The sequence below is a fragment of the Primulina tabacum genome, chromosome 2 (assembly GCF_025594145.1).
Source record: "Primulina tabacum isolate GXHZ01 chromosome 2, ASM2559414v2, whole genome shotgun sequence".
Lineage (NCBI taxonomy): Eukaryota > Viridiplantae > Streptophyta > Magnoliopsida > Lamiales > Gesneriaceae > Primulina > Primulina tabacum.
Genome location: NC_134551.1, coordinates 44,638,149 through 44,653,988, shown reverse-complemented (window position 1 = coordinate 44,653,988; position 15,840 = coordinate 44,638,149). Strand labels below are relative to the sequence as shown.

The 15,840-nt window shown below is 37.3% G+C and overlaps 1 pseudogene; it reads left to right on the top strand.

Moving 5' to 3' along the window:
- Window positions 1–15,840, top strand: part of LOC142537716 (phosphoglycerate kinase, cytosolic-like) — a 38,664-nt pseudogene that overhangs the window by 5,492 nt on the left and 17,332 nt on the right.

Sequence of the window (15,840 nt, the reverse complement as noted above, 5' to 3'; positions counted from 1 at the left end):
CTCATTGTGATATCTCGATCTTTTCATCGACACCATTATTGTGAGCTCACTTGCCTCTTTAACTTCTACATTTCATGCATGTAAGGAAGGACATGATTCGATATTTTGATTTGTTTTTGTGGTTGATTTGTTGTTTTTGTTTTTGTATGTTTGATTAGGATTCGATACATTGGATAAGAAATGATGACAAAGAAAAGTGTGGATCATTGAAGAAAGCCGATCTAAAAACGAAGAAAGTGTTTGCTCGGGTAGATTTGAACATTCCGTTGAATGATAACTTGAATGTAACATATGACACCAAAATCAGAGCCGCCGTCCCCACCATCAAGTACTTTCTTGGATATGGTCAAAAGTCATATTATCCTCTCATTTAGTAAGTGATCTATGAAAGTCGATTGATTTTTCTTAGTGCAGTTCCGACGTTCTACGAGCGTTCTTCAACCTTCTAATAAGGTACATGATCAAATAGTTTGTTCCCCGTGTAGATTGCATTATGTCGGCAATTGATTGGTGCAAGTGGTGGGCAATCATTGAGGTGCAATGAATAAGCATGCATTTGTTGAAAAGATGACGCGTTTTGAAAATTGCAGACGGAACGCGTTTTATACGCGGTTTCACACCTCAAAATTCTACTATAAATAGGTGCCTCAGTCCTTCATTTCAAATCATATCTTTTTCAAGTTTTCTTTCATCTAATAAGCATTTGAGTGCTTAGTTCTATAATATTTGTGAGGTGTTTTGTTCTCCTGTATTAAGAGAGTGTGTGTTCTCTTTGAAAACACAGTGAGTGAGTTGTACACCACAAAATATTATAGTGGAATTCTTTTCATCTTGTCCGTGGTTTTTACCCTAATAATTTTTAGGGTTTTCCACGTAAATCTCGGTGTCCAGTTTCTTCTTTATTTTCGGGTTTTATTATCTCAAATTCCGCACGTGGGACCAACAAGTGGTATCAGAGCCTTGGTTTAAAATTTCTTAAAATTTTGAGTATGCTCTGTGGTTGCAGCCTAGACTGATTTTCCACATTAGAAAAGATTTTTTGAAATTTTTTTATTAAGGCGGGATTATTTTCTCCAGTCTACAAAATTATTGTAGACATAATGGCGGGCAAGTACGAGATAACAAAGTTCAACGGAAGCAATTTTATGCTGTGGAAAATAAATATACAAGCAGTTTTGAGAAAGGAGAATTGCTTGGCGGTTATTGGAGATAGACTGGTGAAAATTACGGACGATGAAAAGTGGAATGAGATGAATGATAATGTTGTTGTCAATATACACTTGGCTATTGCAGATGAAGTATTGTCAAGTATCTTTGAGATAAACAGCCAAAGTTATCCGGGATACTCTGACAAAGATGTACGAGGTCAAGTCACTACACAACATGATTTTACTAAAGAGAAGGCTTTATACTCTTCGTATGGTAGAATCCTCATTGATGACCGACCATATTAACACATTAAATACTCTATTTGCCCAACTCACTTCCATGGGACATAAAATAGGGGAAATGAACGTGCGGAGCTTCTACTTCAAAGTCTACCAGATTCATATGATCAACTTATCATCAACATTACCAACAATATTCTTATGGGCTTTCTAAGATTCGACGATGTCTTAACTGCTGTTCTCGGAGAAGAAAGCCGGCAAAAGAATAAGGAAGATATGTTGGTAACATCGAAGCAATCAGAGGCTTTACCGATGATAAGAGTAAGATTTATGGATCGTGACTCCAGTGGGAGCCAAAGGCGAGGTAGATCAAAGTCGAGAAGTAAGAAGAAAAATATTTAATGCTTTAAATGTGGCGGTAAAGAGCACTTCAAGAAAGAGTGTACGAGTATCGATAAAAGTTCTCAAGAAAATGTGACCAGTACTTCAGGCAGTGAAGAAATATTATTCCGCGAAGCAGCAACTGTTGCAGAAGGCAGGCACAAATTTTGTGACACATGGATTATGGATTAAGGAGCGACGTGGCACATGACGTCTCGGAGAGAATGGTTTGATCATTATGAACCAGTCTCAGGAGGATCTGTATTGATGGAAAATGATCATGCCTTGAAAATAGCTGGGGTCGGTATTATCAAAATTAAAATGTTTGATGGCACCATTCGCACCATACATGAGGTACAACATGTCAAAGGACTGAGGAAGAATCTTTTGTCCTTGGGGCAATCGGATGACATCGGGTGTAAAACCCGTATCGAGAACGGGATCATGAAATTTGTGAATGGAGCGCTTGTGGTTATGAAGGCGGAAAAAGTTACTACAAATCTGTATGTACTTTTGGGAGAAACACACAAAGAGGCAGAACTAGCTGTTGCATCAATTGGTTCAGGAGAAGAATTAACAGTGTTATGGCATAGAAAGCTCGGGCATATGTCAGAACGGGGGTTGAAAATTCTCTCAGAACGGAAGCTGCTGCCGGGACTTACAAAAGTGTCACTACCTTTTGTGAGCACTGTGTTACCATTAAACAACACAGATTAAAGTTTGGCATTTCTACTGCCAGGAGCAAAAGCATATTGGAGCTGATTCATTCGGATGTTTGGCAAGCACCGGTTGTATCCCTAGGAGGAGCGAGATAATTTTTCTCGTTCATTGATGATTTCTCTAGGAGATGTTGGGTGTATCCGATCAAGAAGAAATCAGATGTTTTCCAGATCTTCAAAGAATTCAAAGCGCGGGTTGAACTTGATTCAGAAAAGAAAATTAAGTGTCTGAGGACTGACAATGGAGAAGAATACACCAGTGACGAATTCGATGCATATTCTCAACATGAAGGCATCAAAAGACAATTCACGATGAATTACACACCTCAACAGAATGGAGTGGCAGAGCGGATGAACATGAATCTTGTTGGACAGAACAAGAGTCATGTTGAGGACTGCGGGCCTAGACAAGTCATTTTGGGCGGAGGCAGTCAAAACCACTTGTTATATTATCATGTTCTCCTTCAGTAGCGATTGATCTGAAGACTCCAATGGATATGTGGACCGGGAAGCAAACAGATTATTCTCATTTGCATACGTTTGGAAGTCCTGTGTATGTTCTGTACAATGAGCAAGAAAGATCGAAGTTGGATTCGAAATCCAGAAAATCTTCTTGAGTTATGCTGATGGAGTAAATGGGATTCGCTTGTGGGATCCTACTCCACAAGCTTGTCATCAGCAGGGATGTTATCTTCAAGGAAGATAAAGTAAAGGGGATAAAGGCACACCGAATTCAGAAACTACTATTTTTCAGGTGGAAAATAAGACGGACGAATGTCAAGTTTCTTGTGAAGCAGTACCAGAGCACGAAGAACAAGGATATGTTGAGTCTGAAGTTTCCAATGTGAGGCAGTCAACTCGAGACAGAAGACCACCAGGTTGGCTTTCAGATTATGTCACTGAAAGCAATATTGCATATTGTCTGTTATCAGAAGATGGTGAGCCATCGAGTTTCCACGAGGCTACTCAAGGCTCGGATGTATCCTTGTGGATGATAGCAATGCAAGAAGAATTGGAGGCATTGGACAAGAATAAAACATGGTATCTTGTTACACTATCACGAGGGAGGAAAGCCATTGGAAACAGATTGGTCTATAAGATCAAGCGTGATGGCAATAACGAAGTGGAGCGGTATCGTGCTAGATTGGTGGTAAAATTATATGCTCAGAAAGAAGGCATTAACTTCAATGAGATATTTTCTCCTGTGGTTCGGCTTACAACAATCAGAGTGGTGTTGGAATTTTGTGCGGTGTTTGACCTACATCTAGAACAACTAGATGTGAAAACGGCGTTTCTTCATGGAGAACTTGAAGAAGAAATCTATATGCCTCAGCCAGAAGGCTTAGCAGAAAAATGCAAAGAGAACTTGGTTTGCAGGTTGAAGAAATCTCTGTACGGTCTCAAACAGGTACCGAGGTGTTGGTACAAGAGATTTGATTCATATATCATGAGACTTGGATACAACAGATTGAGTGCAGACCCTTGTACATATCTCAAGAGGTCTGGTGATGATTATATCATTTTGCTGTTGTATGTGGACGACATGTTGGTAGCAGGCCCCAACAAAGATCAGGTCCAAGGATTGAATGCACAGTTGGCTAGGGAATTGATATGAAGGACATGGGACCAGCAAACAAGATTATAGGGATGCAAGTTCACCGAGACAGAAGTAACAGAAAGATTTGACTTTCCCAGAAAAATTATTTGAAGAAAGTCTTGCAACGCTTCAACATGCAAGATAGTACACCAATTTCGACCCCTCTTCCTGTTAACTTCAAGTTATCCTCTGAGATGTGTCCTAGCAGTGAAGCAGAAAGGATATAGATGTCTCGAGTACCATATGCATCAGCAGTGGGAAGTTTGATGTTCGCCATGATATGTACAAGACCGGACATTGCTCAAGCAGTGGGAGCAGTTAGTCGGTATATGGCGAATCCTTGGACGAGAGCATTGGAGCACTGCTAAGAGGATCCTTAGATACATTAAGGGTACCTCAAATGCTGTATTATGTTATGGAGGATCAGATTTTACACTCACGGGCTATGTCGATTCAGATTATGCAGGTGATCCTGATAAGAGGAAAATCTACTACTGGTTATGTGTTTACACTTGCAGGAGGAGCAGTAAGCTGGGTTTCAAAACTGCAAACAATTGTGGCGTTATCTACAACAGAGGCAACATACATGACAGCTACTTAAGCTTGCAAGGAAGCAATATGGATTAAAAGGTTATTGGAGGAGATCAGACACAAACAAGAGAATGTTCCTTTGTTTTGTGGCAGTCAGAGTGCCTTGCACATCGCAAGGAATCCAGCCTTTCATTCCAGGACGAAACACATTGGAGTTCAATTTCACTTTGTTCGAGAAGTAGTAGAAGAAGGAAGTGTGGATATACAGAAGATCCATACCAAAAATAACATAGCTGATTTTCTGACCAAGCCAGTGAACACAGATAAGTTTGAGTGGTGTAGATCCTCAAGTGGCCTAGCGGAAACGTAAACAGCAGAGAATGACAAGATTGAAAGGTTGTGTGGAGATATGTTTGATTCTCAATCAAATCTCCAAGTGGGAGAAATGTCGGCAATTGATTGGTGCAAGTGGTGGGCAATCATTGAGGTGCAATGAATAAACATGCATTTTTTGAAAAGATGAGAGGTTTTGAAAATTGCAGACGGAACGCGTTTTATACGCAGTTTCACACCTCGAAATTCTACTATAAATAGGTGCCTCATTCCTTCATTTCAAATCATCCCTTTTTCGAGTTTTCTCTCATCTTACAAGCATTTGAGTGCTTAGTTATATAATATTTGTGATGTGTTTTGTTCTCCTGTATTAAGAGAGTGTGTGTTCTCTTTGGAAACACAGTGAGTGAGTTGTACACCACAAAATATTATAGTGGAATTCTTTTCATCTTGTCCTGTGGTTTTTACCCTGATAATTTTAAGGTTTTCCACGTAAATCTCGGTGTCCAGTTTATTCTTTATTTTCGGGTTTTATTATCTCAAATTCCGCACGTGGGACCAACACATTAGAGACCCATACGAAATTTGCATCGCGAAGATCAATCATCGGAAATTGCATAATTCCGGAGGGGCACGGCGGCGCTACGGTGGCAAGGAGGTGGTATCGCGGTGGTGGCTCGGCCATGTGCTTCATCCACGGGTTGTGGCCGAAAATTTCAAGTGAGGGAGAGATGGGATCTTGTTGTGTTTTATAAAATTTTGGTGGACAAAATTTGGTGAAAAAAACGTGTATGATATTCTTGTTATGTCAATTGTATTTAATAAACATAATATTCTCATTCCACCAGGATTCTCATTAAATTAGTATTATGTAATTGTTAAAAACTCTCATATGATATTTTTCCACTCTTGAAAATACTATGTATAATCAGCTATTGCATGATATATATATATATGTGTGTGTGTGTGTGTGTATATATTTAATTGCTTAATTAATTATTAGTCAATTAATTAATTTTAGACTTTTCTAAAATATTTCAGGTTGATCTTATACTTAGTAGTTACTATTATTAATTTATTATTTAATTAATATATTCTAAATCCACTAAATAAATAATTATGAACTTATTATAACCACAATCAACGATCAGACAATGTCGATATGTTGATTGTACAAATCTTGTTCACATAATGAAAACGAAAATTGTGAAGGCCAAAATTTTCCACTGATCCATTTTTTACAGCTGTCGGTTTGGTTAACTTATTCATTAAAACAGACAGTTCCACTTTACCCACTTAATTAGCAGTTAACGGAACTTCCACAACTTACATTACATAGAATCAATTTATGAATTCATTTATATGCAATCTGGTTGATCTCCATCAAACTACACTCGTCAAATTCAACTCCTTGTATTCGACTATCTCAACGGGAACACAAAATTCAATACTTGTGTGACCCTCAATGATTCAGAGATACATTTAGTCGTGGTTTCACAACTTCATATGAGTAATTAGGCTTGTCAAATTGGGTCAGGCCCGTCGGACCGGCCCGCCCCGCCATAAAAATTGAGCGGGTTGGGTTGATAAAATAGCAGTTCGTTTGGAGGCAGGCCAAACGGTCTGAGCCCGTTTGGGTTGCGGGTTGGCCCGCCAAATTATGGTAGAGTTTTATATTTTTAAATTTTATATAAAAATTCCTATTTCTTCCTTATTTTTTCTTATGTGTCTAACTTAATCACTCTGGTAAAATCTCTATGCTTCAATTTTTTTTTGAAAATGTTATACTCTCCAGTCTCCTCCCTTTTTTAAATATTTAACTCGAACTAATCCAGAATTATCGAAATAATATACTAAATAAAGTAATTATGTGTATTGTTGAACACATAATATTTTTTGAAATTTACAACCGTCTGTTTCCTCGACTTTCTGTTATCTTCCAATGTTTCTCACTTTTTAAGAAAATGTGGATGGTAAGAGCTAGGTGCCTTGTGCGGACAAACCCTTAAGATCGTTAATTTTTGTTTTCTTGTGATAACAAACCCTTAAGAAACTGGAGAAAGTGCATACTAAAAAAGATTTAGTTATTTTTTAGTACATGTGTACAATGAAATCTTGTGTGAATTAGAATAAGCACTTTATTTTTTTATGGATTATATTGATTGTTGTATGCTTTCAATGTTTTATTTCAATGTTTTTAAGTTTTTTATGAAACTATTTGACTGAAATATATTTTTCTTCTATGTTTATTTTAATATTGTTTAGTATTTTTTTTAAAAAAAGTAATAAGCGGGTTGGCCCGCCTAACCCGCGGCCCAAGGTGGGTTGGGCTGGATTGGCCATTCAGAGGCCCGCCCCGCCCCGCCTCGCCCCGCCTAATGGTGGGTTGCAGCGGGTGGCGGGCTGGCCCGCCCCGTCAGCCCGTTTTGACATGTATATGAGTAATAACAAAATTTGTTCTTATTCGGACTTACCCTAATTTCCAACATTCTTTTTCATCAACCCATTGATCAAGAACGTCAGAACTCAATTTTGATTGCACCCATCATATCATGGTAATGGCTTCTTGTGGCATCACCCTATAATATTTTATGTATCACTGATGTGTCTTCAAGAATCAGTAAGTTGTGGTTAGCAGACAATACGATATTTTCAACTCATATGTCTCGATCGAAATTGCAATCATTGATATATCGAGAGTTGTAAATGAATTCGATAACGATGTGTTATATCTTTGAGTAATAATAGTGACATGGTGTGTGCAACTAAATAAAAACCTTTCCAAAATGCACATGTCTTACTCTGGTAAGAGATCCTTAAACTATTAACTCATCAAATCACTCATAATATCTTCACCCGTAGGCTAGCGGTGAACCCCTTAATATAATGTATTGGTTCGTACGTATTTTGAAAGCTACATCCAACCTCACCACCTGATAACCCTCAATAGAGTCGGTAAACGGATCAAAGTGCATGCTAGTACGCAGAGTCTCCATGTTGTCCCAGGTCAAATGACTAATTGTGTATAACCTTAATTGCGGACTATTCCACTCAATAAGTGATAACACTTGGACAGTCTGAGGGAGGGTTGTTCGATACCTCATCAAATGATCACTCATCTCTATGAATTTACATCTCCATGTTCTTACCAATGGAACGTGACGTTTATATCATAGATGCTAGTCTCAAGCTCGAGCGACATTTATCCTTGTTTTAGGTGGCTGAATTGACTAGGAACTTGTTTAGAATAGATAGTATACTTTTTAATGAATTTCATGGTACACCAGGCTTGTTGACCTCAAGGTATTTAGAACATATTCAAGAACTTTATATATGCAGCTTTTATTAGTACACATATATAGTAAATAGTCATAATTGGATAAACCAATAAAATATTATTAAAATAAAGATTTTTTTGAAATAAAATTCAATAAAAATCAAGCCACAAGTTGGCTCTCTGGGTACCTACTCTAAACTTTTCATGCCTCATCTGATATCTTTTTTTATATGATTAGGTCAAGATGGCTAATGACTATATTGGTGAATATGTTGAGAAATTGGTGGCTTTCTTTGCATGAGGGCAGTAATGAAGTCAAAGAGAGGCTTTAGGTGTCGTCTCCCCTCGATTTTTTTTATAGAGTAAGATGCTAGATGTAATTATTTTACTCATTCTTCTCTTCTTAAAATTTGCACTTGTCCCTCCAAAAATTTTATTATATTTTTTGTCCCCCTAAATTCATTTTTTAGCTTCATCCCTGCCTGCGTGAGGTAGTATCCTGCTGGAGAATGTTAGATTTTACAAAGAAAGGGAGAAGAATGATCCTGAATTTGCAAAAACACTTGCATCCCTAGCTGACTTGTCTGTGAACGATGCATTTGGAACTGCCATAGAGCTCATGCTTCGACAGATAGAGTAACCAAAGAGTAACATCCAAAATCATCCTACGTAAACCACATGCATGCAAATGAATTAAATTATATAATTGTTTTATTTAGTTAGTTTTAAATTCTTAATTGATGCACATTACATGATTAAGGATATGATTGCATGATTAAAGGATTATATGGCATGATTTCATGAAATTGAAGGATTTTACCCGAATATTCAATAATAGGCTGGGGAAAGGAGACCGGGGACGAGCAAGACAAAATAAATATTTTTCATTAAATATTTCAAGGCTTATTAATATGATAAAAAAATCAATAGATTTTTCTAAAAATAATAGAGTTTAAATTATTTTATGAGACAAGTTCGATTTTACCTGGGAAGCCGGTTTTGAAAAAATAAAGGACTTTTAAAATATGAAATGCATTATTTTTGAAAACTAAATTTTACAAACTTTTATTTTTCAACTAAATAGTTATTGAGCTCAATTTAACTAACTTGAGTAGGCTCAATTGCTCCAATACTTGAATTAAGGTCCAAAACCTAAGCCCATTATCATGCAACTTAAATATATAAAAATTAAAAACCTAGGTATTTTGAAGCTTAAACCAGCCGACACCAGCACACACAACACTCACTAAATAATTTTTGAAAAATTCAAGGAGGAAAAGCTAGGGTTCTTCGTCGTCCATTCGTCCCTTTTTGTGTCCCTCGCCAACGATCGTGTATTCAAGCGTTTTAAATGTAAAGGCACGTTTTCTAAACCCTTTTATGCATCATTCAATCCATATTATGCATCTTTTATGTGTTTTTACATGAAAAATATATGAGTTCAATTTTTCTAAATGTTTGACGATTATTCCCAAAGTTTTGATGATTTTACGCGTGGTTGAAATACGTTATGATTCCCAAGGACACGTTGCCATTAGAGTATGATTAAGGGACGAGAACAAAGACGTTTGGGTAAAAAATAAGGGCTGGAACCATGCATGGACAAGGGAATATGGACCTAGGGTTGCTAGGGTTTTCACGGGGCATAGTGATCGACTGGGGGGCGGGCGGGGCGGCTAGACCAGGGGCCTCACCAGGTTTGATCAGGGCTCTGTTATGGTGGTGTCTGGAGTATAAGGAGAGTCCTAGAATGGCTAGACTCTTGGATGCACAAGGGAATAGGAGCCGCGAACCCTACAGCCGTGTGCACATGCATATGTACGTGGGGCTGGTTCACGCTGCTTCGTGCGAGGATTAGAGGCTCAAGGCTGATCTAGGTTAGTTCTGAGGTCAGTCCAGGGATGGTCAAGAGGGCTTGGGCACGGTGGTGGCTCGAGTGAAGAGTCCTAGACGAGTAAGGAATCCTAGGCCATAAGGGAGGGACTTGCGCGGCTGTTGCTGGTGCAGGAGGATGCAGCATGGTCCAGGGGGCTCGGGGCTGGCTTGGTTGGGGCTGAGACAGGTCCAGGGTTGGCTAGGGTCAGGTGTCATCGATGGATAAGTAGTAATAAGGGTCCTAGTTCGAGAAGGAGTCCTAGGGAAACTAGGAGAACTCCGCGGCTTGTGGCTTGTGCAGGCGGCTTCTGGCTTGGGCTGGCCGGCTGGGGCTCGGTTCTGGTTCAAGAGGGTTCAGTAGGGTCCATATGAGGTCTGGGCAGGGGATGGCTTGAGGTGGCTCGGCCGTGGTCCAAGAAAAATCGAGAGATGGCTCAAGGGAGTTAGCTTATGGTTCGAAATATGAAGTTTAATGATTAAGGGGTCGAACCATGGTCCACGGGGGGTCGATTCATGGTTCACAAGGGTATTTTAGGTAATAAAAGTCTATATTTAAAATTTGGAAAGAAAATATTAAAGTTTGAATTAATTCGGGAATAAAACGTTTCACGAATTAATAATTAAAGAATTAAATCGAAATCCTCAAATTTACGTCAAATAAAAATATAAAAAAATTAAATTTAAGCTTAAATAAATAATTGGGATGGTTTAGAGTCAATAAAAGTAAGAAAAAGTCAAAATCGGGATATTTAGAACATGTTGAGTCATTAGACTCACTAGATTTGAATACTGCAGGTGATGATGATATTGAGGGAGGCGCTGACGCTTGAGTGGATCGATTACGACAGTAGATTCCCTAGGGATATTTATTTCCGCACTAGATTGACATGCAAAGTTTAAAAGATGGGTTAATTGGAATTCAGTACATAAAGTAAAAGAAATTTGGTTTTAGTACCTGGAGAGAGAAAAATTCTTTAAAAATGCCAAAATTACCCTTATTCTCTATTTGATTTAATTGATCTACACGCTCCCAAAAATGGTATCAGAGCCTAAGTTTAATTTATTTTAAACACATGATTTATTATTATAAAGAAACTAAAATGTTTGAGGAGGAGAATTTCGAAAAATTATGATTCCGAACTTATGTTCGAGAAAAGTAATTTACAAGAATTATTCTAATATTTTGGAATATATACAAGAGCATCTAACTATTGTTAGATATCAGGAGCAGAAAGGGACGCTACAACACCCTCAGGTAAACTTATGATTCAAGCAAATAAGTTTCTTGATTCAAGCAAATAAGTTTCTGGAGATAGTACCAGATTCCTCTAAGCTCTCCTCGGATCTTAGGGAAATCCAGAAAATGGTAACAAATTATGGTATTATGCTATACTTTGTACCTCAACGAGTTGAAAATATCCTTAAAAACCAAGAAGAAATTCTTGGAATGTTAAAGATATTCAAACAATAATTCAGAAACTAGAACAACAACCAAGTTCTAGTAAAAGAACTTCATGATGATGGTTACCACCATCATTTGGTACTGAACCTTTGTTACACCAATAAGGGAAGGCCAGAGTGGTGTCAAAACCTTTGACTGAAGAAGAAAAGATGATCAATCTAATTAAATCTGTCTCATAAAAGAAATTAATTTGATGACAACTTTAGAAAGGATTGGACTGGAGGATCTACAAGAGCTTGCGAAATCTTTCACAAATATCAAAGTTGTAGATCTGAAGATGAACACAGCAGGAGGTGAACCACCTGCTATCACCTGGTCATCTTCTCAGGAACCACCAAGGGAAAGTGTGGGATCTCAGAATGTAAACATGAGAAAATCTCAATTTGATTTCCATACTGGTGGAGGATCATACCCAGCGGAAACAAGGACAAGGAGAAGTCAAATTCCCTTGCACCAAACACCCTATGGAAAAACTTGTGTTAGATCCTATACATCCTTACGGGGTTATGCTTAACCTTGATGTATTAGATTTCAAAAACAGAGAAGATCTCATAGATGACTGGACATCTGCTACGAGAATCGCAGCAGGAACACTTGATCTCAACAAAGAAGGATTCATTAAAATTTTAGAAATGAGTCTTATGGGATCAATGAAAATTGCTTGGGACATGACTTCATTAGAAATGAAAGAGTCAGTCCTGGCCGGAGAATCTCTGAGCGAGATAGCTGAAAAAATGACTACCCTACTTAAAGTACAATTTATAGGGGTAGACTATTTTAATAGTCAAGATACAGAGAAGAGGAAGAAATATACTCAAGCTCTGTATAATCTTGAATTACATGACATATGTTTGGTCGATGAATACATTATGTTATTCACTAAATATAGATGAAATTCAGGAGTCGAAGAAGATATAGCAATGCAGCTTTTTTTCGCAAAAATGCCCAGTCCCTGGAGAGAAATGCTCATAAGAGATATGTACCTGGAAATCCAGATACATTGGCAAGAAGAGCCTCTTTCCTCAAAGGAAAATTGGCAGAATGGTGCCATTTGACAGCATTACAAAAGAATTACAAACGTTTAAGGGGTATAAACAAACGTACTCCTTTATGTTGTAAGGAAAATGATCTTCCAACAATTATTGGAAGCAAACCACAGAAGCATAAGAGGAAAAATTTTAGGACTCATCCTTATGTTCGAAGTGGAAGAAGTTCTTGGAATCCAAGAACTGTTTTGTCTAGACAGAAAGCCAGATCTTACAAATCTGGACAAAGAAGTGGACCGTTAAGAAGTAGGATATAATCTCAAGCATCGAGTACATCTCGAAGTACAGGAAGAACACCTGCGAAGAAAACTTTCAGAAGAGCTCATACTCAGGGCTAATAAAAGTTTCAAGGATTGTAATTGCTAGACTTGTGGAGCAAGAGGTCATATCTCGACCAACTGTCCATAAAATGAAAAAAGAGGTATTAAATGCTTCGATTCAACCCCGGATATTGAAGAAATAGTTTATTACCAAGATCTTATTCTGGTATACCGATTCAAGGATATTGCCTCAAATGAAAGTATATATGAAGAAGAAGAAGTTTTACGTCAGGGAGAATCTGATGGAACAGAATCGGAATCTGACTGAGGAAGAAGTGTTTCGACACGAAACACATGAAGATTTGTCTGGCTTCTTTAGCCAGACAACAATATCTCATAACATGGTCCAAAGGATTATGAGAGAAAATCTTAGTCTACAGAGATATCAAGGATTCTCTGCAGGACATGTAGAAAAGTTCTTAGGAAAGTCTTGGCCTAAGAAACAGAAAGCATCATCTAATCTATAAAGTTTCTAGGAGGGAAATGTCAATCCCGATTGAACTTACAGGGAAATAGAATGGAGATGCAGTTAATTCCTTCTGAAGAAATTAAGGAGGAATTACAAAAATTCAAGATAGAAGTAGCACAAGACTATGTCCTGAATTCATATCGGAGCAATCCAGATTATGATAAAAGCTACTTTCATAGAAGGAATAGATTCACCCATCGATATTGCTATATGCGATAAAAGAATGGGGAACCTTCAAGATTCAGTACTGGGAACTATCTCATGAAATCTCTGTGCAGGTAAGATTGTAGGAGTAATGTATCCAGAATAGCCTATAACCTGGCATATCGAGATTTTAACCGAGCCTTGACATTGCACCAAAATTTCAAGGAAAAAAGGCTAATGAAAGAGGGTGATAGACCATATTCTATTACCTATCAGATTTCGTATGCTCTATCTAATACACATCATTTAGAATTTTTTATTAGAAATGAGTTTATTGAAATACCTGAGATATTTGGAAAAGTTGCCCAGGCAATTTATCCAGAAAGAGTTAAGTTTCTTTTAATACAGGAAACAGATATCCAAATACAAGACAAACCGATTCTACAAAGGAATCAAAGTCTTAGATTGGAATCAAGAAGACTATCTTTTCATAGGAGATAGAATTACAAGTTACAGGTGGGGAAAAAAATGTCTGTCGAAGAAACCCAAAAGGAGCTAAAAAGTTTCTCTACAATAGGAAGACTTAGATGCCCAGAATGGTGGAAGGAAGTAGAAATAGTATTTGATATTACGAAGCAAATGAATCAATTTTCTTATAATACAATATACTATTTGGAACAACCTATGATAGGAACTTACCAAGGACTGATTAATATCGGAGAATTGGAAGTTCATATTCAAGGAATTCCAGGGAAATAATCAGATCGACTGATTCTTGGACTAGAGTTTCTCGATGAACATAAACCTTGGAAACGTCTAGAGTATGGAATTGAGTTTATGGCCGAAGATAAAATGTGGAAAATCCAATGACCACAAGCCCATTCTCCATATACATTCCAATAGGAATGTTATATGAACAATATAAGGTAGCATATTTTGCTGCCTATATTGATTCAGGTGCTGGAATCTGTACAGCAAAACGAGGAGTTTTTCCAAATAATTTGGAAGAAGAATTACCAAATATTGCTGGAAGAGATTTTTCCGGAAGAATCTTAATCTTATGTAAAGGGATTAAGATGACTGAAATCATGATTGGCGGTGCTGGACAAACACCTCGGTACAAGGTAAAAACACCACCAATTTATTTTCATGATACAGGAAGCTGACATATTGTTAGGAAATAATTTCCTATAAATGTTTTAAGTCCTATACTCAAGAAAATGAGACTAGACGATTAGTGTTCACAACATCCTGTGATCACAAAAAAATCATAGTCCAGAGACTACGAGAGGCATTTTACAGAAAATTTTCGATCCAGTTTCGCAGCAAGCGTGGTGATGACGAAAAACTTCTGAACCCAAAAATGAAGGATTCTAGACGATTTGGAGAAACAATGCTCTAGTTAAGAGCAGATAAAGAACTCCAACCAGAAGATATAGAATGCCTTAAGATAACTCTACATAAGAATGAAGTAGATTTTGAATCTAAGGTATCTTTGGAAGATGTTAAGAAGAGGATCAAAGAAAATTACAATGAAGATGCCTTGGCATGGTGGGACAGAAATCAACTCAAAGCTTGCCTTAAAATTAAGGAAGGCAAAGAGTATAATTTGTATGTTGCAGACCTATCCCAATGAATATCATTGATCAAAGGGATATGCAGATTATAATCAAGGACCATTTGGACCTTGGTCTAATCAAAGCAGGAATGTCACCATATAGCAGTCCAGGGTTTTCTGGTAAGAAATCATGGTGAGATAAAACGAGGTAAACCCAGATTGGTTATTAATTATCAAGAAATTAATAAGATTCTGGAATTTGATGGGTATTTTATACCTAGTAGAGAACACTTGATTAGTTGCATACGCAACGCCAAGATATTCTCTAAGTTCGACTGTAAATCTGGATTTTATCAAATTCGGATGCAGGAATAAAACAAGAAATTCACAACTTTCTCCACACCCCAAGGACATTATATTTGGGAGGTATTACCAATGAGATTGGCTAATTCACCCCAGATATTCCAAAGAAAGATGAATAATCTTTTTAAAGATTATTTTAAATTTATTTTTGTCTATATTGATGATGTTTTAATAGCATCTAAAAATATGGAAGAACATGTCAAACATTTAGAAATTTTCTCTAATGTTTACAAAAAAGAAAGGATTAGTTTTATCTGAAAAGAAAAGCAGTCATTACCACAAGAAGGATCGAATTTCTAGGAATAAAAATCGATGAGCCTGGAATAATTTTGCAAGATCATATTGTAGAAAAAGTGCAAAATTTTCTAAACTAGTTA